This window comes from Rattus norvegicus, chromosome 8, assembly GCF_021556685.1.
Source record: "Rattus norvegicus strain SHRSP/BbbUtx chromosome 8, alternate assembly SHRSP_T2T, whole genome shotgun sequence".
Taxonomy (NCBI): domain Eukaryota; kingdom Metazoa; phylum Chordata; class Mammalia; order Rodentia; family Muridae; genus Rattus; species Rattus norvegicus.
The window spans coordinates 31,586,054-31,608,496 of record NC_141541.1 but is presented as its reverse complement, the minus strand read 5'-3'; the positions used below and the strand labels follow the sequence as shown (position 1 = coordinate 31,608,496).

Below are 22,443 nucleotides of genomic sequence, written 5' to 3'. Positions count from 1 at the left end.
GTCACCACCAATCACCAAGGTGGTGACTGCATTGACCCCTGCTCGGAGGACAGGCAGTCCCTTAGTTGGGACGTCCCCTTGGCCTGCAGCTTTCTTCTCAGCATGGGCCAGCAGCCTTTGCCTATTCTCTTGCTTTGTCTCTGGCCTGTACTTGTGGGCAAGCTTAAGCAGCTGAGGAGCTATTTGCCTGGCCAGGGTCTGTGGGAACTGGTTAATGGCAGGGGGTACACTGAGATGCTTATAGAGGATGGCGCTTTGCCGCTGCAGCCTGATGTAGCGGGGCCATTTGGTGAAGCGTATGAGATCTCTTTTGGGTCTTTTCTCAAACAAAGGATTCACCACCTACTTGGCCTCCTGTTTCTTGACGAAGGTGGGGGTCTCGGCCACCTTCTTAATTTTATATTAAATATTAAATTTTAATATTTCTTATTAAACAGTATTATTAAGACGTAAGGCATAGCTTCAGGTTAAGGGAAGATGAATTGGTTCAAAGTTTAGTTTTCTAAATGACACCTTTGTTGCCAAAGTGAGCCATTGGTGGCTATGTGCAGGGACCTGAAAGCTGTACTTTTCCATGTCCCAAGTGTGTTCTGCTTGCTATTTTTTCCTCCTCCTTCAAGAGGGCTCCATCTCTATGAAATGAGAGAGCCTGTGGTGTACCAGTTGCTGGACACTGCTCTAAATATCATCTCTTTGTCAGAGAAGCTGTTAAAAGCAAATAGGTAAGACTCTCTGGAATCTTGGTAACCTTTTTGATGAAAGCAGCAAGCGCAGACCTTGGAGCGGTTCAAACACCTATCATCTCAAGACTTGGGAGTTAGAGACTGGAGGATCAGGAGCACAAGGTAAGGTTATCCTTAGCTACGAGAAGCTCTATCTCAGAACAAAACAAAAATAAATAACAAGCCACGGAGATGGGAAAGAAAAAATGGGTGTGGTGAGGATGAGGCTGAAAAGAAATGGGTGTGGTGAGGATGAGGTTGAAAAGAGAATTTTTAGATAAGAGACCCTGGGCTGGATTCAGGATGGGAAGGGGCTAGTCACTAGATTTAAGAATTCCTTCATGGAGACCACTTGTTTTTCTCTTAGACTGTGGAAATGTGGGGTTGTATAGCAATGTTTTATGTTATATATATATAACCATTTGTTGAACTGTGCATATGAAAGAAATGTGTTCCACTCTTCTGATGTGGGAAGGGAGCTGGTTGAGAACACAAAGAAACTTAAAATGTGGTTCCTTTCATTGAAGAACAAATCCCTTCCAGTTTTTATCACTAAAGATTAGGCAAACAAGCAAAAACATGGAGTCTGCTTTGTGTTGGTCACCTACTCTCCAGAATGACGCCTGCTCTGGAGTGTGTAACTCCATTGAAGAAAACTTATTTTTCCCTCTCCTAGCAGCTTGAAGGTTTCTTGATTAGGGGTAGGAGTTTGTGCAACTTTCTCCTCTTATTCCTTTTCCTCCTCCTCTTCTTCCTCTTCTTCCTTTTCCTCTTCTTCCTCCTCCGTGCTTGAATTTTTATCTTGCTTGATTTATATACCCTCTGAGTTGACACGACGTGTCTTAACCCTGCTGTATCAGGAAAAGGCTTTTTCTTAGTGCTATCCACCATCTCTGACTCTTCAAATATTTGTGCCTCCTCTTCTGCATAGATTCCTGAGCCATGAAGGGAGGGGTTTGATGAGGGTTTCCTTCTCAAGGATAATCACTCCAAAGTCTCTCACTCTCTGCACACTGTACAGCTGTGGAAAAGCTCCTTTGATGAGGACTGAGTGAAACACCGACTTTTGGGTCTACCAGAAGTCACTTTTTATGTTCACTTAGTAGAATGATCGTAGTGGATATTCCCTTAGGTCCATGACCTAGCTAGTCTCTGTTTCTTAGTCACTTTAGCAGTATCAGGTATGGGGTTCCAATTCATGGAGTAGGCCTTCATTTCAAGAGTGGATATATCTTCAAATTCTTTTTATTAAGCCACTATTATCCTGGTACCAAAGCCACATAATTGTTTAACCTCCTACTTGGTGGTGTGAGAATTTCCAGGAGGGAGGGACCTCATGAGATCGCAGGAGTCTTAAGACCTTCTATCTTAGAAGAGGGAATATTCATAAGCCTCTGTTCTTGAAGATCTGATGCAAGTCAGCCCAGCCGCTCTGCTTCAAGACAAAGATCAGATCCAACCTGAAGGAAGGAGCCAGTCAGAGGAGCATGGCAGCTGTTTTAGTCAGGGTCTTATTGTTATGAAGAAATACTGTGACTATAACAACTGTTACAAAGGAAAACATTTAATTAGGGCTCACGTACAGTTTCAGAAGTTTAGTCATTCTCATCATGGTGGGGAGTGTGGTGTTGGAACTGAAGTTACAGATGGTTGTGAGCTGCCGTATGGGTCCTGGGTATTGATCCTGGGGCCTCTGGAAGAACAACCATTGCTCTTAATCTATGAGTCATCTTTCCAGCTCTTTTTTAAAAAGACATTGTCATATATGCTAGATATGCTAGGCTGGTCACATACCTCATTATATAACCAAACTTATCCTGGAACTCATGACCCTACACCCAGCTTAGTGCCACCATTTTTTTGGTGCATCTCTGAACTACATATACACCTGACTTAGCTCCACTGAGTGAGGGTTATAGATGTCAGGCCAGACATTAAATTTGTAGGTTAAACCAGCAAGCCTGATTTTCAGACATGCTAGAGAAAGGTTGTGGCTTTCTCTGTGCCATGTGCCCCTAGGGCACTACAGAGCGTGGGAGAGCATGGGAACTCTAGTCTCTCTTGACCTGATGCCCACCTTCAATTCTCAAATTCACTTCTGAGAGAAAACCTGGGTACAAATTGTTCTCTCACTCTTGTTCCAATGAGGAAGTACAGTTTGACCTATCACAGAAATGCTTTTGACAACTTGTTTCATTTTATTTAAAAAAAAAATTAGCTGGCCTACATGCCTTTAACCTCAGCACTTGAGTTCAAGGCCTGCCTGCTCTATTGAGCAAGTTCCAGAACTCCCAGGGTTACACAGGGAAAACTTGTCTCAAAAAAAAACAAAAACAAAAACAAAAAGAAAAACAAAAAACAAACAAAAAGAACCCCATAACAATAAAAACCCAAAACCTATTATTAAATTAAGTTTTATTTCAGATTCTGTATATAAATACTTTCGGAAGGTCATTGTTGATTTCTACTGTTGTTTTGTTTTGTGTTGCTTTTGAGACGGTCTCACTATGTGTGGGACTCAGCTCACATTACCACCTTTCACACATTTCATTCAGTTCTTAATAAGGCTGTAGGCCTCATTCCCAATTATGAGTTCTAGTAACTATCCACAGATGTCCAAACATTGTTCAAAAGCCTGTTTGTTTATTTATTTATTTAATTATTTATTTTCAAAACATGATAATTTGTTACTCTTAGAGACTTATTTTTGACTAGATAGACTCAGACTTAGATGTAGAAGCTGTCAGCGAGGACAGCTTTCATCTCTTGGCAATCTGTTCCTGGAGCTTTTCTTTGGATTCCTTCATTCTCTTGACCAACAGTTTAGTATAATCTGCAGCCTCCTTGTTCTTCTTAGTGCATTGTTTCTTCAGAGCAACACATCTGCATTTGTGTGTAGGACACGCAGAGTAACAAGACAGTAAATGCTGGGTGCTTTGGTCCCGGGCTTCTTACTTCTTTGTTTAAGGGCTTTCTCGCAACATACTGGCAGACATCATCTTCTTTAGAGAGATTAAGAAGCCTTCAGATTCTACTAGCTCTTTTAGGTCCCAACCAACAAGGTACAGTAGTATCTGCCAGGCCAGGATTATCCTTTCCTTTTTCCTGTTCTCTTTTTTATAATAACCAAGTTTAGAACACTCAGATTGGCATCCACAATGCTTCCATGAACAGATTTGTGCTTCCCCTCCCCAGTTCTCCCTGGTCTATAACAAGGATGCCACTTACTTAGCAGGAGGCACACTCTGCCATGGCTCAACATGCCTTGCTTCATGGGAAAACCTTATTTGTCATTCCCACCACTGATTTTGATATATATGATTTTGGACAGTTTAAAAAGTCATGACCCTACCCAGGGTCATAGATATGCTTAGATCCCACATTTTGTACCAGTATTCAGCTTCTCCAGTTTTACTTATTGCCTTTGGAAAACAGTTAACTATCAGAATGGGTGAAACCATTCTTAGTGACCGGTAAGCCTGCTAACATCTCACTGGGCTACCTAACAAGAAAACAGGAAGAAGACTATAATAGTTTGGGGTAGGCTTTAGGCAGAGGAGCCGGGACACAATATGGATCATACATTTAAATGTAAAACAATTTACAAGGCTTGGAATTTTAATCAAAGGTAGAACACATACCTAGCAGGTGTGACCCATTGGGTTTACTAAGGCTCTCTTAGCACTTCCCCCAAACACCTAAGACAGAATAATATCTGACTTGCCTTGGGGTGGGACTTCTGGCTGCCGTACCGAGGTCAGTAACAAGGAGGTCATCACAGGCTCCCATGGCTGTGTTGATGGCCGTGGAGGTTAAAAGTAATGCCAGGAGACAACCAGAGATCTAGTTAACCAATTGCATGGTGGGCTGTAGACACACAGAGGCCCACTGGCCTCTATGCCACATGGTGAGGACAGAGGAGGTCACCCAGAGGTCCACCAGCCGAGTGGTCTGACTGTATCAAGAGCCTTGTGCAAGCGGGTAGTAGACAGAGGGAAGAGAAAAGAAGCAGAATAGTTTGAGTCTTGTAAAGAGCGGTGGACCTGGAGACATAAAAAAGGAGAGGAGTAGACTGTTGTGAGGCCATAGGCAAGTCTTGCTCATGTTGCTGCTGAGAGGGCTGTTGTCTGTGTTTCATATTACCACTAGAGACCATGTGGATGTCCAGGGGCTGTGTGGGGCTAGCCCCGTTCCTCACTGGCTATGCATTTATACCTTGCCCAGGCAGCATAGTGGAGCTGGGCCTGGTGAAAGGGGCACAGGTGAGCCAGACCCAAGGGTGAGAGCAAGGGAGCTGGCCCCACCACTCCTCTGTCATGAGGTGATGAGCTTCCACCTTGCTACCTGAGAAAGTTGGGAGAGCTGGCCTCAGGGTCATGAAAAGCGTGAGAACAGAAGAGCTGGCCTTGCCCCTCACTGGCTGTATTACTGGAAGAGATGGCCCTGCATCTTGTTTGGGCAGCATAGTAGGTAGAGCTGGCCCTGGTGGAGGGGGCAGGGGTGAGCTTGTCCACTGGGGGTGAGTGCAGGAGAGCTGGCCCTGCCACTTGTCTGCTGTGAGGTGGAGTGGGCATGGGGATGATGCGCTCCCTCCCCATAACCCCGACTTGCCCCTTTCTACCTGTAGTCAGGAGAGCTGGTCCTGCCCCTCACTGTCAGGAAAACAGGTCCTGCACCCGACCTGGGCCACACAGTAGAGATGGCCCAAAGCTAAAGGCACAAGTGAGTCAGCTCTGAGGGTGTGAGGTTGGGAGAGCTGGCCCAGCCCCTTATAGACTGCAGCACTTGGAAGAGTGGGCCCTACACCTCAACTGGGCTCTGGAGGTGTCGGTGCCCATGAGCCAGCCCTAAGGGCATGAGAGCAGAAGCTGACCCTGCTTTCTACCTGTGATGGCATTGGGTGGCCTAGACTGAACAGTGTAGAGAGCTTGCCCTGTTGGTGCAGATAAAAGAGAGGGGTGGGCTGACCAGCTCAGCTACCGCCTAGACCCAGATCCAGGGCTCTGAGTTGACTCACTCCAACATCTACATCATCTATGAACTGTAAGTGTAGGTGAAAGGGCTGGTCCTGCTCATCCAAAGCTGTAGGATTTCCACATCACAGGGCAACAGCAGGATAACCAGGAGAAGTCCTGGTGAGGATCTAATATTGGTGGTGTCACAGAGGCCAGAGACCTCAAACCAGACCAATGGCTCATTGCAATGAACATTTGCAAGTGAAGCTGTGTGGACAGGGAGGTATATTGTGGGACCCACACTGTAACATGCGACAGCTTCCACGACAGGATGCTTTCTATGATTTGTCTTGTTTTGTTTGCTTATTTGTTTGCTTTTATTTGGGGGAGGTTGTAAGGGTAGAGGGCAGATGTGAGGGGGTGGGGAGGTGGGTGGAACTGGGGTGCATTGTGTAAAACTCACAAAGAATCAGTAAAAAGTTTTTAAAACCAGAAAAATAAATAATAAAAAAGTAGAGCAAATGGAATTTGTCATAGCGCATTGCTCTATGTGCTCACTGAGAATAAAAGTCAAGCCAGGTCCAAATAAGAATTACGGCTATTTGTATTAACCAGGATTAGGATCTAGGAAAAACACAGTTTAAAACCACCTTGCAAGCATGCTTTCTTTTTTCTTTTATGATGATGGACATATTTAAAGCTTGCAATCACAAAGGGTAAGACAGTTGTGTAATTCGTGGGTCAGAACTTATGAGCGATTTGAGTTAAATTATTTTTCTTAAGAAAGGGGTAAGTGTTATCACAAGGTGTCAGTGATTGAAGCAAAGCAGGGAGGCCTCACAAATGGTTCAAGGAAGCTAGCAAAATTGCAGTTTGCCCCGTCCAGAAAGTGTTCAGGCATATCCGTTCAGAGTGTTGATACGTCCATTTCACCTCATTTCACCTTGGGTCTTTTCATTTATTCGTTTGCTTCTGGTTTTGTTTCTGTTTTTGTTTTGAGATGGTATCCTAGTCACCAAGGCTGGCTTTGAACTTCGATCCTTTTGCCTCTACCTCTCAAGTACTGGTATCAGAAGAGTATACCACCGTACTCTGCATTTTCAATGATCTCAAACCAGGGTTACAACTTCTTTTTCTTCTTACCTTGGTATACACATAGAATGCTCTACAAGTGACAAAAGTGCATTATATGACTGGAAACAAATCAGTGGTTGCCCAATCTTGGGAAGGGGGTGAGACACCGTCTAATTATAAAACTGCACCCTGAGGAGTGCTTGTCACAGTGTGTGCTCTGTACCTTCGTTTTGTTAATGTCAAGTTTTCTGGCTGCAATATTCCCCTCTGGTTTTGCAAGATGTTAATTATCACTTGGGGAAACACTAGGTAATAGGTATGAGAAGTTCTGTGATTTGTATCTCATAACAGGCATTTAGAAATGGCTTTGGGTAATGTTCTTTTTAAAAATTAATTCTCTCCTTGGGTTCTCAGGTGATTAAAATCAAGATAAAGCCTAAGACCTCTGTGCTATTTGTTGACCTTTGCTTTGGGTTAAATCCTTGGTTGATCCCGAACAGGTACTTTGAACACTCATGGAGTATCGATCTGTCTAAACTATTCCACATGACTCCTGTGTGTGTGTGTGTGTGTGTGTGTGTGTGTGTGTGTACATACGTGTCCAGCACACACTGGACAGCACACACTGGACAGCACACACTGGACAGCACACACTGGACAGCACACACAGGGGAGCACACACAGGACAGCACACACTGGACAGCACACACTAGACAGTACACACTGGACAGCACACTGGACAGCATCATAGGAGTGATGACCCATGCCTTTAATCCCAGCACACTGGAGGCAGAGGAAGAACTCTGTGTACAAAGTGAGCGCTGGATCAGTCTGGGCCACACGTTGAGACCCAGTGTCTCTGTCTCTGCCTGTCTTTGTGTCTCTACACTCCCCAACCCCATCCCCGTTCTCCCCTGACTCAGTGGGTAAGAATGCTTGTCATCAAAAGTGACAAGCTGAGTTTAAACTCCGGGATCCATAGGGTGGAAAAAGATCATTGACTCTTGAAGCTATGCTTAGACGTCCATGCATGCTCTCTCTCACACACATGCACACTAAATAAATAAGTAGTGAATATGTGTGTGTGTGTGTGTGTGTGTGTGTGTGTGTGTGTGTGTAAATTAAAGTTTTATGCTGGAGATGTTGACAGCAGGAACTACGACTCAGTGTTGTTAGCACCTTAACTTGATGCTCCCTGTAGAAAAGAATTTCAGGATAAGGAAAAGAAAAGCAAACTTAGTGAGTTTATTAATTAAACAGAAAGACAAGATGCACCGTGAGGCAGGTGTAGGCATTAGGAGCAACGCATCTACATGCTTCAGCACTCGAGGGATGAGAAGCTATTTAATCTGAATCTGAATTTAGATATTAGGGACAGTATATTCTTTGCTTAGCCACAGAATTCTGTCTTTTAAGATAGAATTTTCTTTTTTTACAGGCTTGCTAATGCTAGTGGGGATAAGACATTAAAAAAAAAAGATTCTTACTGACCTGCTCAAGATTATAGTGCCAAACCAAGGTAGGGTGAGAAATCTATTCACCAGAACAGAACAAATATAGTTTTGAGACAAGGTCCTCTATGTAGCCCTGGCTGTCCTGGAACTCACTATGTAGACTTGGTTGGCTTTGAACTCACAGAGATACTCCTGCCTTTGTCTCCTAAGTACTGGGTTTAATCCTATGTGCCTGCAAGTCTGGCATTTTTGTCGTGGTTGTGTTTTGTTTTTCTTTTCCTGTATGCATATGAGTGTTTTGCTGGACTGCACTTCTGTGCACTACTTTTGTGCCTGGTGCTCACAGAGGCCAGGATATGGTGTCACTCCCCTGGAACTGGAGTTCTAGATGGTTATGAGCTGCCATGTGGATGCTGAGTGTTGAACCGCAGTCCTCTAGAAGAGCAGCCAGAACTCTTAGTTGCTACCCATCTCTCTAGTCACTGGAAAATATTGAGTAAAGAAAGTTTTAAGGAAAATATGCTGCTAGCAGAGATGGGTGGCATGGTCAGGTTCTCTCAACCGCTCACCCAGACTCCAGGAAAGGACGTTGCTTATTCTTTTTCTTTTTTTAAACAAAGAGAAAAAACAAAATTTACTAGGAAAATCATTTCAGATATTTAAAGGCAGATTTATTACAAGCAACTCTAAACCTATAAACTTAATAATTTAAGATAAAATCAACATTCCTTCTCTTCAAATTTCAAATTGGTAGTAAAGAGATGGTTCAACGTTTAGTGACTAGACTAACAACCAAAATTAAAGTTTGAAATTGATTTATACTTCATTCATATGGGAATTACAAGCCTCTATGTGTGTTCTGGGAACTGAATCCAGGTCTTCTGCAAGAGTAGCAAGTGGTCTTAACATTCAGAACCACCTTCTCCAGCCCCTGGACATCATTTTTTTTTTAATTTTCTTAGGTTTGCTTTTTAAAATTTTTTTTATTTTTAATTTTTTCCATCTTTATTAACTTGAGTATTTCTTATTTACATTTCAATTGTTATTTCCCTTCCTGGTTTCAGGGCCAACATCCCCCTAACCCCTCTCGCTCCCCTTCTGTATGGGTGTTCTCCTCCTCATCCTCCCCCTATTACCACCCTCCCCCCAACAATCACGTTCACTGGGGTTCAGTCTTGGCAGAACCAAGGGCTTCCCCTTCCACTGGTGCTCTTACTAGGCTATTCATTGCTACCTATGAGGTTGGAGCCTACGGTCAGTCCATGTATAGTCTTTGGGTAGTGGCTTAGTCCCTGGAAGCTCTGGTTGCTTGGCATTGTTGTTCATATGGGGTCTCAAGCCCCTTCAAGCTCTGTCAGTCCTTTCTGAGATTCCTTTGACGGGGGTCCCGTTCTCAGTTCAGTGGTTTGCTGCTGGAATTCGCCTATGTATTTGCTGTATTCTGCCTGTGTCTCTCAGGAGAGATCTACATCTGGTTCCTGTCAGCCTGCACTTCTTTGCTTCATCCATCTTACCTAATTGGGTGGCTGTATGTGTATGGGCCACATGTGGGACAGGCTCTGAATGGGTGTTCCTTCTGCCTCTGTTCTAAACTTTGCCTCCCTATTCCCTGCCAAGGGTATTCTTGTTCCCCTTTTAAAGAAGGAGTGAAGCATTCACATTTTGATCATCCGTCTTGAGTTTCATGTGTTCTGGGCATCTAGGGTAATTCAAGCATTTGGGCTAATAGCCACTTATCAATGAGTGCATACCATGTGTGTTTTTCTGTGATTGGGTTACCTCACTCAGGATGATATTTTCCAGTTCCATCCATTTGCCTATGAATTTCATAAAGTCATTGTTTTTGATAGCTGAGTAATATTCCATAGTGTAGATGTACCACATTTTTTGTATCCATTCCTCTGTTGAAGGGCATCTGGATTTTTTCCAGCTTCTGGCTATTATAAATAAGGCTGCTATGAACATAGTGGAGCATGTGTCTTTGTTATATGTTGGGGCATCTTTTAGGTATATGCCCAAGAGAGATATAGCTGGGTCCTCAGGTAGTTCAATGTCCAATTTTCTGAGGAACCTCCAGACTGATTTCCAGAATAGTTGTAACAGTCAACAATCCCACCAACAATGGAGACGTGTTCCTCTTTCTCCACATCCTCGCCAGCATTTGCTATCACCTAAGTTTTTGATCTTAGCCATTCTCACTGGTGTGAGGTGAAATCTCAGGGTTGTTTTGATTTGCATTTCCCTTATGACTAAAGATATTGAACATTTCTTTAGGTGTTTCTCAGCCTTTCGGCATTCTTCAGCTGTGAATTCTTTGTTTAGCTCTGAACCCCATTTTTTTAAATTAACTTGAGTATTTCTTATATACATTTCGAGTGTTATTCCCTTTCCCGGTTTCCAGGCAAAAATCCCCCTCCCCCCTCCCCCCTCCCCTTCCTTATGGGTATTCCCCTCCCAACTCTCCCCCCATTGCCGCCCTCCCCCCAACAGTCTAGTTCACTGGGGGTTCAGTCTTAGCAGGACCTGAACCCCATTTTTTAATAGGGTTATTTGTCTCCCTGCAGCCTAACTTCTTGAGTTTTTTGTATATTTTGGATATAAGCCCTCTATCAGTTGTAGGATTGATAAAGATCTTTTTCCAATCTGTTGGTTGTCGTTTTGTCCTAACAACAGTGTCCTTTGCCTTACAGAAGCTTTGTAGTTTTATGAGATCCCATTTGTCGATTCTTGATCTTAGAACATAAGTCATTGGTGTTTTGTTCAGGAAATTTTCTCCAGTGCCCATGTGTTCGAGATGCTTCCCCACTTTTTCTTCTATTAGTCTGAGTGTATCTGGTTTGATGTGGAGGTCCTTGATCCACTTGGACTTAAGAATTGTACAGGGCAATAAGCATGGATCGATCTGCATTCTTCTACATGCTGACCTCCAGTTGAACCAGCACCATTTGCTGAAAATGCTATCTTTTTTCCATTGAATGCTCCTTTGTCAAAAATCAAGTGACCATAGGTGTGTGGGTTCATTTCTGGGTCTTCAATTCTATTCCACTGGTCTATCTGACTGTCTCTGTACCAATACCATGCAGTTTTTATCACTATTGCTCTGTTATACTGCTTGAATTCAGGGATAGTGATTCCCCCTGAAGTCCTTTTATTGTTGAGGATAGTTTTAGCTATCCTGGGTTTTTTTTATTCCAGATGAATTTGCAAATTGTTCTGTCTAACTCTCTGAAGAATTGGATTGGTATTTTGATGGGGATTGCATTGAATTTGTAGATCACTTTTGGTAAAATGGCCATTTTTACTATATTAAAATGCCAATCCATGAGCGTGGGAGATCTTTCCATCTTCTGAGGTCTTCTTCAGTTCCTTTCTTCAGAGGCTTGAAGTTCTTATCCTACAGACCTTTCACTTGCTTGGTTAAAGTCACACCAATGTATTTTATATTATTTGGGACTATTATGAAGGGTGTCATTTCCCTAATTTCTTTCTCGGCTTGTTTCTCTTTTGTGTAGAGGAAGCCTACTGATTGATTTGAGTTAATTTTTTTTTTCGGGGCTGGGGATCGAACCCATGACCTTGCGCTTCCTAGGCAAGCGCTCTACCACTGAGCCAAATCCCCAACCTCTATTTGAGGTAATTTTATACCCAGCCACTTTGCCGAAGTTGTTTATCAGCTTTAGTAGTTCTCTGGTGGAACTTTTGGGATCACTTAAATATACTATCATATCATCTGCAAAGAGTGATATTTTGACTTCTTTTCCCATCTGTATCCCTTTGATCTTTTTTTGTTGTCTGATTGCTCTGGCTAGAACTTCAAGAACTATACTGAATAAGTAGGGAGAGAGTGGGCAGCCTTGTCTAGTCCCTAATTTTAGTGGGATTGCTTCAAATTTCTCTCCATTTAGTTTGATGTTAGCTACTGGCTTTTACTATGTTTAGGTATGAGCCTTGAATTCCTATTCTTTCCAGGACTTTTATCATGAAGGGGTGTTGAATTTTGTCAAATGCTTTCTCAGCATCTAATGAAATGATCATGTGGTTCTGTTCTTTCAGTTTGTTTATATAATGGATCACGTTGATGGTTTTCCGTATATTAAACCATCCCTGCATGCCTGGGATGAAGCCTACTTGATCATGGTGGATGATTGTTTTGATGTGCTCTTGAATTCGGTTTGCCAGAATTTTATTGAGTATTTTTGCGTCGATATTCATAAGGGAAATTGGTCTGAAGTTCTCTTTCTTTGTTGTGTCTTTGTGTGGTTTAGGTATAAGAGTAATTGTGGCTTCGTAGAAGGAATTCAGTAGGGCTCCATCTGTTTCAATTTTGTGGAATAGTTTGGATAATATTGGTATGAGGTCTTCTATGAAGGTTTGATAGAATTCTGCACTAAACCCGTCTGGACCTGGGCTCTTTTTGGTTGGGAGACCTTTAATGACTGCTTCTATTTCCTTAGGAGTTATGGGGTTGTTTAACTGGTTTATCTGTTCCTGATTTAACTTCAATACCTGGTATCTGTCTAGGAAATTGTCCATTTCCTGAAGATTTTCAAATTTTGTTGAATATAGGTTTTTATAGTAAGATCTGATGATTTTTTGAATTTCCTCTGAATCTGTAGTTATGTCTCCCTTTTCATTTCTGATTTTGTTAATTTGGACGCACTCTCTGTGTCCTCTCGTTAGTCTGGCTAAGGGTTTATCTATCTTGTTGATTTTCTCAAAGAACCAACTTTTGGTTCTGTTGATTCTTTCTATGGTCCTTTTTGTTTCTACTTGGTTGATTTCAGCTCTGAGTTTGATTATTTCCTGCCTTCTACTCCTCCTGGGTGTATTTGCTTCTTTTTGTTCTAGAGCTTTTAGGTGTGCTGTCAAGCTGCTGACATATGCTCTTTCCTGTTTCTTTCTGCAGGCACTCAGCGCTATGAGTTTTCCTCTTAGCACAGCTTTCATTGTGTCCCATAAGTTTGAGTATGTTGTATCTTCATTTTCATTAAATTCTAAAAAGTTTTTAATTTCTTTCTTTATTTCTTCCTTGACCAGGTTATCGTTGAGTAGAGCATTGTTCAATTTCCACGTATATGTGGGCATTCTTCCCTTATTGTTATTGAAGACCAGTTTTAGGCCGTGGTGGTCCAATAGCACGCATGGGATTATTTCTATCTTTCTGTACCTGTTGAGGCCCGTTTTTGACCAATTATATGGTCAATTTTGGAGAAAGTACCATGAGGAGCTGAGAAGAAGGTATATCCTTTTGCTTTAGGATAGAATGTTCTATAAATATCCGTTAAGTCCATTTGGCTCATGACTTCTCTTAGTCTGTCGACATCACTTTAATTTCTGTTTCCATGATCTGTCCATTGATGAGAGTGGGGTGTTGAAATCTCCCACTATTATTGTGTGAGGTGCAATGTGTGTTTTGAGCTTTAGTAAGGTTTCTTTTACGTATGTAGGTGCCCTTGTATTTGGGGCATAGATATTTAGGATTGAGAGTTCATCTTGGTGGATTTTTCCTTTGATGAATATGAAGTGTCCTTCCTTATCTTTTTTTTTTAAGATTTATTTATTTATTATATATAAGTACACTGTAGCTGTCTTCAGATACACCAGAAGAGGGCATCAGATCTCTTTACAGATGGTTGTGAGCCACCATGTGGTTGCTGGGAATTGAACTCATGACCTCTGGAAGAGCAGTCGGGTGCTCTTAACCGCTGAGCCATCTCTCCAGCCCCCTTCCTTATCTTTTTTGATGACTTTTAGTTGGAAATTGATTTTATTTGATATTAGAATGGCTACTCCAGCTTGCTTCTTCTGACCATTTGCTTGGAAAGTTGTTTTCCAGCCTTTCACTCTGAGGTAGTGTCTGTCTTTGTCTCTGAGGTGTGTTTCCTGTAGGCAGCAGAATGCAGGGTCCTCGTTGCGTATCCAGTTTGTTAATCTATGTCTTTTTATTGGGGAGTTGAGGCCATTGATATTGAGAGATATTAAGGAATAGTGATTATTGTTTCCCTTTATATTCATATTTGGAAGTGAGGTTATGTTTGTGTGCTTTCATTCTCTTTGTTTTGTTGCCAAGACGATTAGTTTCTTGCTTCTTCTAGGGTATAGCTTGCCTCCTTATGTTGGGCTTTACCATTTATTATCCTTTGTAGTGCTGGATTTGTAGAAAGATATTGTGTAAATTTGGTTTTGTCATGGAATATCTTGGTTTCTCCATCAATGTTAATTGAGAGTTTTGCTGGATACAGTAACCTGGGCTGGCATTTGTGTTCTCTTAGGGTCTGTATGACATCAGTCCAGGATCTTCTGGCCTTCATAGTTTCTGGCGAGAAGTCTGGTGTGATTCTGATAGGTCTCCCTTTATATGTTACTTGACCTTTTTCCCTTACTGCTTTTAATATTCTTTCTTTATTTTGTGCGTTTGGTGTTTTGACAATTATGTGACGGGAGGTGTTTCTTTTCTGGTCCAATCTATTTGGAGTTCTGTAGGCTTCTTGTATGTCTATGGGTATCTCTTTTTTTAGGTTAGGGAAGTTTTCTTCTATGATTTTGTTGAAGATATTTACTGGTCCTTTGAGCTGGGAGTCTTCACTCTCTTCTATACCTATTATCCTTAGGTTTGATCTTCTCATTGAGTCCTGGATTTCCTGTATGTTTTGGACCAGTACTTTTTCCGCTTTACATTATCTTTGACAGTTGAGTCAATGATTTCTATGGAAACTTCTGCTCCTGAGATTCTCTCTTCCATCTCTTGTATTCTGTTGGTGAAGCTTGTCTCTTCTTTTGGTTTTCTATATCCAGGGTCGTTTCCATGTGTTCTTTCTTGATTGCTTCTATATCCATTTTTAATTCCTTCAACTGTTTGATTGTGTTTTCCTGGAATTCTTTCAGGGATTTTTGCGATTCCTCTCTGTAGGCTTCTACTTGTTTATTAATGTTTTCCTGTGTTTCCCTAAGTGTGTTCATGTCTTTCTTGAAGTCCTCCAGCATCATGATCAAATATGATTTTGAAACTAGATCTTGCTTTTCTGGTGTGTTTGGATATTCCATGTTTGTTTTGGTGGGAGAATTGGGCTCCGATGATGGCATGTAGTCTTGGTTTCTGTTGCTTGGGTTCCTGCGCTTGCCTCTCTCCATCAGATTATCTCTAGTGTTACTTTGTTCTGCTATTTCTGACAGTGGCTAGACTGTCCTATAAGCCTGTGTGTCAGGAGTGCTGTAGACCTGTTTTCCTCTCTTTCAGTCAGTTATGGGGACAGTGTGTTCTGCTTTCGGGCGTGTAGTTTTTCCTCTCTACAGGTCTTCAGCTGTTCCTGTGGGCCTGTGTCTTGAGTTCACCAGGCAGCTTTCTTGCAGCAGAAAATTTGGTCTTACCTGTGGTCCCGAGGCTCAGGTTCGCTCGTGGGGTGCTGCCCAGGGGCTCTCTGCAGCGGCAGCAACCAGGAAGACCTGTGCCGCCCCTTCCGGGAGCTTCAGTGCACCAGGGTTCCAGATGGTCTTTGGCTTTTTCCTCTGGCGTCCGAGATGTGTGTGCAGGGAGCAGTCTCTTCTGGTTTCCCAGGCTTGTCTGCCTCTCTGAAGGTTTAGCTCTCCCTCCCACGGGATTTGGGTGCAGAGAACTGTTTATCCGGTCTGTTTCTTTCAGGTTCCGGCGGTGTCTCAGGCGCAGGGGTCCTGCCGCTCCTGGGCCCTCCCCCACGGGAGCCCAGAGGCCTTATACAGTTTCCTCTTGGGCCAGGGATGTGGGCAGGGGTGAGCAGTGTTGGTGGTCTCTTCCGCTCTGCAGCCTCAGGAGTGCCCACCTGACCAGGCGGTTGGGTCTCTCTCTCACCGGGTCTGGGAGCAGAGAGCTGCTGTGGGCCGGGATCCGCGGGTCGCTGCGGGCCGGGATCCGCGGGTAAGCATCTTTTTTTTTTTTTAAGACTCTTACTATATCTGCCTGTCCTGTGAGACCGTGTGCTTCATATTACAATATACAAAGAATTTCTTCATCTTGTTAGATAACATAAGGGAGAACCTTGTCAGTTTTAATTGGTGCAGGCATCCCCATAATTGCCCTTATTTCCAATAAGTGTGTCATTACATAATCAAACTTTTCAGAACTTAAAGCAGTTGCCCATTGAAACCCTGAGTATGTGTCAATGGTATGCTGCGGTGGATCTCGTCACGTCTGTCATTATAATTGGTCCTAATAGCTTCCAACAACTTAGCCAGAGCACCCTTGTCTTCTGAGTTAACCTGTGTGAAGGCATCAGTGGTGCATGTCTTCCTGTGGACCAGGCACCCCAACCTGGCCTTTCCCTTGATGATGCAGTAGGGCACCCCCATCTTTCGACATAGGGCAGGTAGGAAACCCATCAGCTCAATGGGGTCTACGTCATCGGCAGTCACCACCAATCACCAAGGTGGTGACTGCATTGACCCCTGCTCGGAGGACAGGCAGTCCCTTAGTTGGGACGTCCCCTTGGCCTGCAGCTTTCTTCTCAGCATGGGCCAGCAGCCTTTGCCTATTCTCTTGCTTTGTCTCTGGCCTGTACTTGTGGGCAAGCTTAAGCAGCTGAGGAGCTATTTGCCTGGCCAGGGTCTGTGGGAACTGGTTAATGGCAGGGGGTACACTGAGATGCTTATAGAGGATGGCGCTTTGCCGCTGCAGCCTGATGTAGCGGGGCCATTTGGTGAAGCGTATGAGATCTCTTTTGGGTCTTTTCTCAAACAAAGGATTCACCACCTACTTGGCCTCCTGTTTCTTGACGAAGGTGGGGGTCTCGGCCACCTTCTTAATTTTATATTAAATATTAAATTTTAATATTTCTTATTAAACAGTATTATTAAGACGTAAGGCATAGCTTCAGGTTAAGGGAAGATGAATTGGTTCAAAGTTTAGTTTTCTAAATGACACCTTTGTTGCCAAAGTGAGCCATTGGTGGCTATGTGCAGGGACCTGAAAGCTGTACTTTTCCATGTCCCAAGTGTGTTCTGCTTGCTATTTTTTCCTCCTCCTTCAAGAGGGCTCCATCTCTATGAAATGAGAGAGCCTGTGGTGTACCAGTTGCTGGACACTGCTCTAAATATCATCTCTTTGTCAGAGAAGCTGTTAAAAGCAAATAGGTAAGACTCTCTGGAATCTTGGTAACCTTTTTGATGAAAGCAGCAAGCGCAGACCTTGGAGCGGTTCAAACACCTATCATCTCAAGACTTGGGAGTTAGAGACTGGAGGATCAGGAGCACAAGGTAAGGTTATCCTTAGCTACGAGAAGCTCTATCTCAGAACAAAACAAAAATAAATAACAAGCCACGGAGATGGGAAAGAAAAAATGGGTGTGGTGAGGATGAGGCTGAAAAGAAATGGGTGTGGTGAGGATGAGGTTGAAAAGAGAATTTTTAGATAAGAGACCCTGGGCTGGATTCAGGATGGGAAGGGGCTAGTCACTAGATTTAAGAATTCCTTCATGGAGACCACTTGTTTTTCTCTTAGACTGTGGAAATGTGGGGTTGTATAGCAATGTTTTATGTTATATATATATAACCATTTGTTGAACTGTGCATATGAAAGAAATGTGTTCCACTCTTCTGATGTGGGAAGGGAGCTGGTTGAGAACACAAAGAAACTTAAAATGTGGTTCCTTTCATTGAAGAACAAATCCCTTCCAGTTTTTATCACTAAAGATTAGGCAAACAAGCAAAAACATGGAGTCTGCTTTGTGTTGGTCACCTACTCTCCAGAATGACGCCTGCTCTGGAGTGTGTAACTCCATTGAAGAAAACTTATTTTTCCCTCTCCTAGCAGCTTGAAGGTTTCTTGATTAGGGGTAGGAGTTTGTGCAACTTTCTCCTCTTATTCCTTTTCCTCCTCCTCTTCTTCCTCTTCTTCCTTTTCCTCTTCTTCCTCCTCCGTGCTTGAATTTTTATCTTGCTTGATTTATATACCCTCTGAGTTGACACGACGTGTCTTAACCCTGCTGTATCAGGAAAAGGCTTTTTCTTAGTGCTATCCACCATCTCTGACTCTTCAAATATTTGTGCCTCCTCTTCTGCATAGATTCCTGAGCCATGAAGGGAGGGGTTTGATGAGGGTTTCCTTCTCAAGGATAATCACTCCAAAGTCTCTCACTCTCTGCACACTGTACAGCTGTGGAAAAGCTCCTTTGATGAGGACTGAGTGAAACACCGACTTTTGGGTCTACCAGAAGTCACTTTTTATGTTCACTTAGTAGAATGATCGTAGTGGATATTCCCTTAGGTCCATGACCTAGCTAGTCTCTGTTTCTTAGTCACTTTAGCAGTATCAGGTATGGGGTTCCAATTCATGGAGTAGGCCTTCATTTCAAGAGTGGATATATCTTCAAATTCTTTTTATTAAGCCACTATTATCCTGGTACCAAAGCCACATAATTGTTTAACCTCCTACTTGGTGGTGTGAGAATTTCCAGGAGGGAGGGACCTCATGAGATCGCAGGAGTCTTAAGACCTTCTATCTTAGAAGAGGGAATATTCATAAGCCTCTGTTCTTGAAGATCTGATGCAAGTCAGCCCAGCCGCTCTGCTTCAAGACAAAGATCAGATCCAACCTGAAGGAAGGAGCCAGTCAGAGGAGCATGGCAGCTGTTTTAGTCAGGGTCTTATTGTTATGAAGAAATACTGTGACTATAACAACTGTTACAAAGGAAAACATTTAATTAGGGCTCACGTACAGTTTCAGAAGTTTAGTCATTCTCATCATGGTGGGGAGTGTGGTGTTGGAACTGAAGTTACAGATGGTTGTGAGCTGCCGTATGGGTCCTGGGTATTGATCCTGGGGCCTCTGGAAGAACAACCATTGCTCTTAATCTATGAGTCATCTTTCCAGCTCTTTTTTAAAAAGACATTGTCATATATGCTAGATATGCTAGGCTGGTCACATACCTCATTATATAACCAAACTTATCCTGGAACTCATGACCCTACACCCAGCTCAGTGCCACCATTTTTTTGGTGCATCTCTGAACTACATATACACCTGACTTAGCTCCACTGAGTGAGGGTTATAGATGTCAGGCCAGACATTAAATTTGTAGGTTAAACCAGCAAGCCTGATTTTCAGACATGCTAGAGAAAGGTTGTGGCTTTCTCTGTGCCATGTGCCCCTAGGGCACTACAGAGCGTGGGAGAGCATGGGAACTCTAGTCTCTCTTGACCTGATGCCCACCTTCAATTCTCAAATTCACTTCTGAGAGAAAACCTGGGTACAAATTGTTCTCTCACTCTTGTTCCAATGAGGAAGTACAGTTTGACCTATCACAGAAATGCTTTTGACAACTTGTTTCATTTTATTTAAAAAAAAAATTAGCTGGCCTACATGCCTTTAACCTCAGCACTTGAGTTCAAGGCCTGCCTGCTCTATTGAGCAAGTTCCAGAACTCCCAGGGTTACACAGGGAAAACTTGTCTCAAAAAAAAACAAAAACAAAAACAAAAAGAAAAACAAAAAACAAACAAAAAGAACCCCATAACAATAAAAACCCAAAACCTATTATTAAATTAAGTTTTATTTCAGATTCTGTATATAAATACTTTCGGAAGGTCATTGTTGATTTCTACTGTTGTTTTGTTTTGTGTTGCTTTTGAGACGGTCTCACTATGTGTGGGACTCAGCTCACATTACCACCTTTCACACATTTCATTCAGTTCTTAATAAGGCTGTAGGCCTCATTCCCAATTATGAGTTCTAGTAACTATCCACAGATGTCCAAACATTGTTCAAAAGCCTGTTTGTTTATTTATTTATTTAATTATTTATTTTCAAAACATGATAATTTGTTACTCTTAGAGACTTATTTTTGACTAGATAGACTCAGACTTAGATGTAGAAGCTGTCAGCGAGGACAGCTTTCATCTCTTGGCAATCTGTTCCTGGAGCTTTTCTTTGGATTCCTTCATTCTCTTGACCAACAGTTTAGTATAATCTGCAGCCTCCTTGTTCTTCTTAGTGCATTGTTTCTTCAGAGCAACACATCTGCATTTGTGTGTAGGACACGCAGAGTAACAAGACAGTAAATGCTGGGTGCTTTGGTCCCGGGCTTCTTACTTCTTTGTTTAAGGGCTTTCTCGCAACATACTGGCAGACATCATCTTCTTTAGAGAGATTAAGAAGCCTTCAGATTCTACTAGCTCTTTTAGGTCCCAACCAACAAGGTACAGTAGTATCTGCCAGGCCAGGATTATCCTTTCCTTTTTCCTGTTCTCTTTTTTATAATAACCAAGTTTAGAACACTCAGATTGGCATCCACAATGCTTCCATGAACAGATTTGTGCTTCCCCTCCCCAGTTCTCCCTGGTCTATAACAAGGATGCCACTTACTTAGCAGGAGGCACACTCTGCCATGGCTCAACATGCCTTGCTTCATGGGAAAACCTTATTTGTCATTCCCACCACTGATTTTGATATATATGATTTTGGACAGTTTAAAAAGTCATGACCCTACCCAGGGTCATAGATATGCTTAGATCCCACATTTTGTACCAGTATTCAGCTTCTCCAGTTTTACTTATTGCCTTTGGAAAACAGTTAACTATCAGAATGGGTGAAACCATTCTTAGTGACCGGTAAGCCTGCTAACATCTCACTGGGCTACCTAACAAGAAAACAGGAAGAAGACTATAATAGTTTGGGGTAGGCTTTAGGCAGAGGAGCCGGGACACAATATGGATCATACATTTAAATGTAAAACAATTTACAAGGCTTGGAATTTTAATCAAAGGTAGAACACATACCTAGCAGGTGTGACCCATTGGGTTTACTAAGGCTCTCTTAGCACTTCCCCCAAACACCTAAGACAGAATAATATCTGACTTGCCTTGGGGTGGGACTTCTGGCTGCCGTACCGAGGTCAGTAACAAGGAGGTCATCACAGGCTCCCATGGCTGTGTTGATGGCCGTGGAGGTTAAAAGTAATGCCAGGAGACAACCAGAGATCTAGTTAACCAATTGCATGGTGGGCTGTAGACACACAGAGGCCCACTGGCCTCTATGCCACATGGTGAGGACAGAGGAGGTCACCCAGAGGTCCACCAGCCGAGTGGTCTGACTGTATCAAGAGCCTTGTGCAAGCGGGTAGTAGACAGAGGGAAGAGAAAAGAAGCAGAATAGTTTGAGTCTTGTAAAGAGCGGTGGACCTGGAGACATAAAAAAGGAGAGGAGTAGACTGTTGTGAGGCCATAGGCAAGTCTTGCTCATGTTGCTGCTGAGAGGGCTGTTGTCTGTGTTTCATATTACCACTAGAGACCATGTGGATGTCCAGGGGCTGTGTGGGGCTAGCCCCGTTCCTCACTGGCTATGCATTTATACCTTGCCCAGGCAGCATAGTGGAGCTGGGCCTGGTGAAAGGGGCACAGGTGAGCCAGACCCAAGGGTGAGAGCAAGGGAGCTGGCCCCACCACTCCTCTGTCATGAGGTGATGAGCTTCCACCTTGCTACCTGAGAAAGTTGGGAGAGCTGGCCTCAGGGTCATGAAAAGCGTGAGAACAGAAGAGCTGGCCTTGCCCCTCACTGGCTGTATTACTGGAAGAGATGGCCCTCCATCTTGTTTGGGCAGCATAGTAGGTAGAGCTGGCCCTGGTGGAGGGGGCAGGGGTGAGCTTGTCCACTGGGGGTGAGTGCAGGAGAGCTGGCCCTGCCACTTGTCTGCTGTGAGGTGGAGTGGGCATGGGGATGATGCGCTCCCTCCCCATAACCCCGACTTGCCCCTTTCTACCTGTAGTCAGGAGAGCTGGTCCTGCCCCTCACTGTCAGGAAAACAGGTCCTGCACCCGACCTGGGCCACACAGTAGAGATGGCCCAAAGCTAAAGGCACAAGTGAGTCAGCTCTGAGGGTGTGAGGTTGGGAGAGCTGGCCCAGCCCCTTATAGACTGCAGCACTTGGAAGAGTGGGCCCTACACCTCAACTGGGCTCTGGAGGTGTCGGTGCCCATGAGCCAGCCCTAAGGGCATGAGAGCAGAAGCTGACCCTGCTTTCTACCTGTGATGGCATTGGGTGGCCTAGACTGAACAGTGTAGAGAGCTTGCCCTGTTGGTGCAGATAAAAGAGAGGGGTGGGCTGACCAGCTCAGCTACCGCCTAGACCCAGATCCAGGGCTCTGAGTTGACTCACTCCAACATCTACATCATCTATGAACTGTAAGTGTAGGTGAAAGGGCTGGTCCTGCTCATCCAAAGCTGTAGGATTTCCACATCACAGGGCAACAGCAGGATAACCAGGAGAAGTCCTGG

General features: G+C 43.5%; 1 protein-coding gene and 2 pseudogenes across 1 annotated transcript in view; 1 reads left to right on the top strand and 2 right to left on the bottom strand.

Annotated features, from left to right (window-relative positions):
- Positions 1–3,442: 3,442 nt before the first annotated feature.
- On the bottom strand, positions 3,443–4,032 carry LOC148004002 (small ribosomal subunit protein eS6 pseudogene; annotated as a pseudogene).
- A 13,377-nt stretch (positions 4,033–17,409) lies between these two features.
- Bin2a (beta-galactosidase-like protein) overlaps positions 17,410–22,443 on the top strand; it is a 61,784-nt gene continuing 56,750 nt past the window's right edge. Inside the window, exon 1 of the mRNA XM_087563260.1 lies at positions 17,410–17,430. The gene's annotated coding sequence lies outside the window, so the exon portion shown is untranslated. The remainder of the gene's footprint in view (positions 17,431–22,443) is intronic.
- LOC148004001 (small ribosomal subunit protein eS6 pseudogene) lies at positions 20,028–20,617 on the bottom strand (annotated as a pseudogene).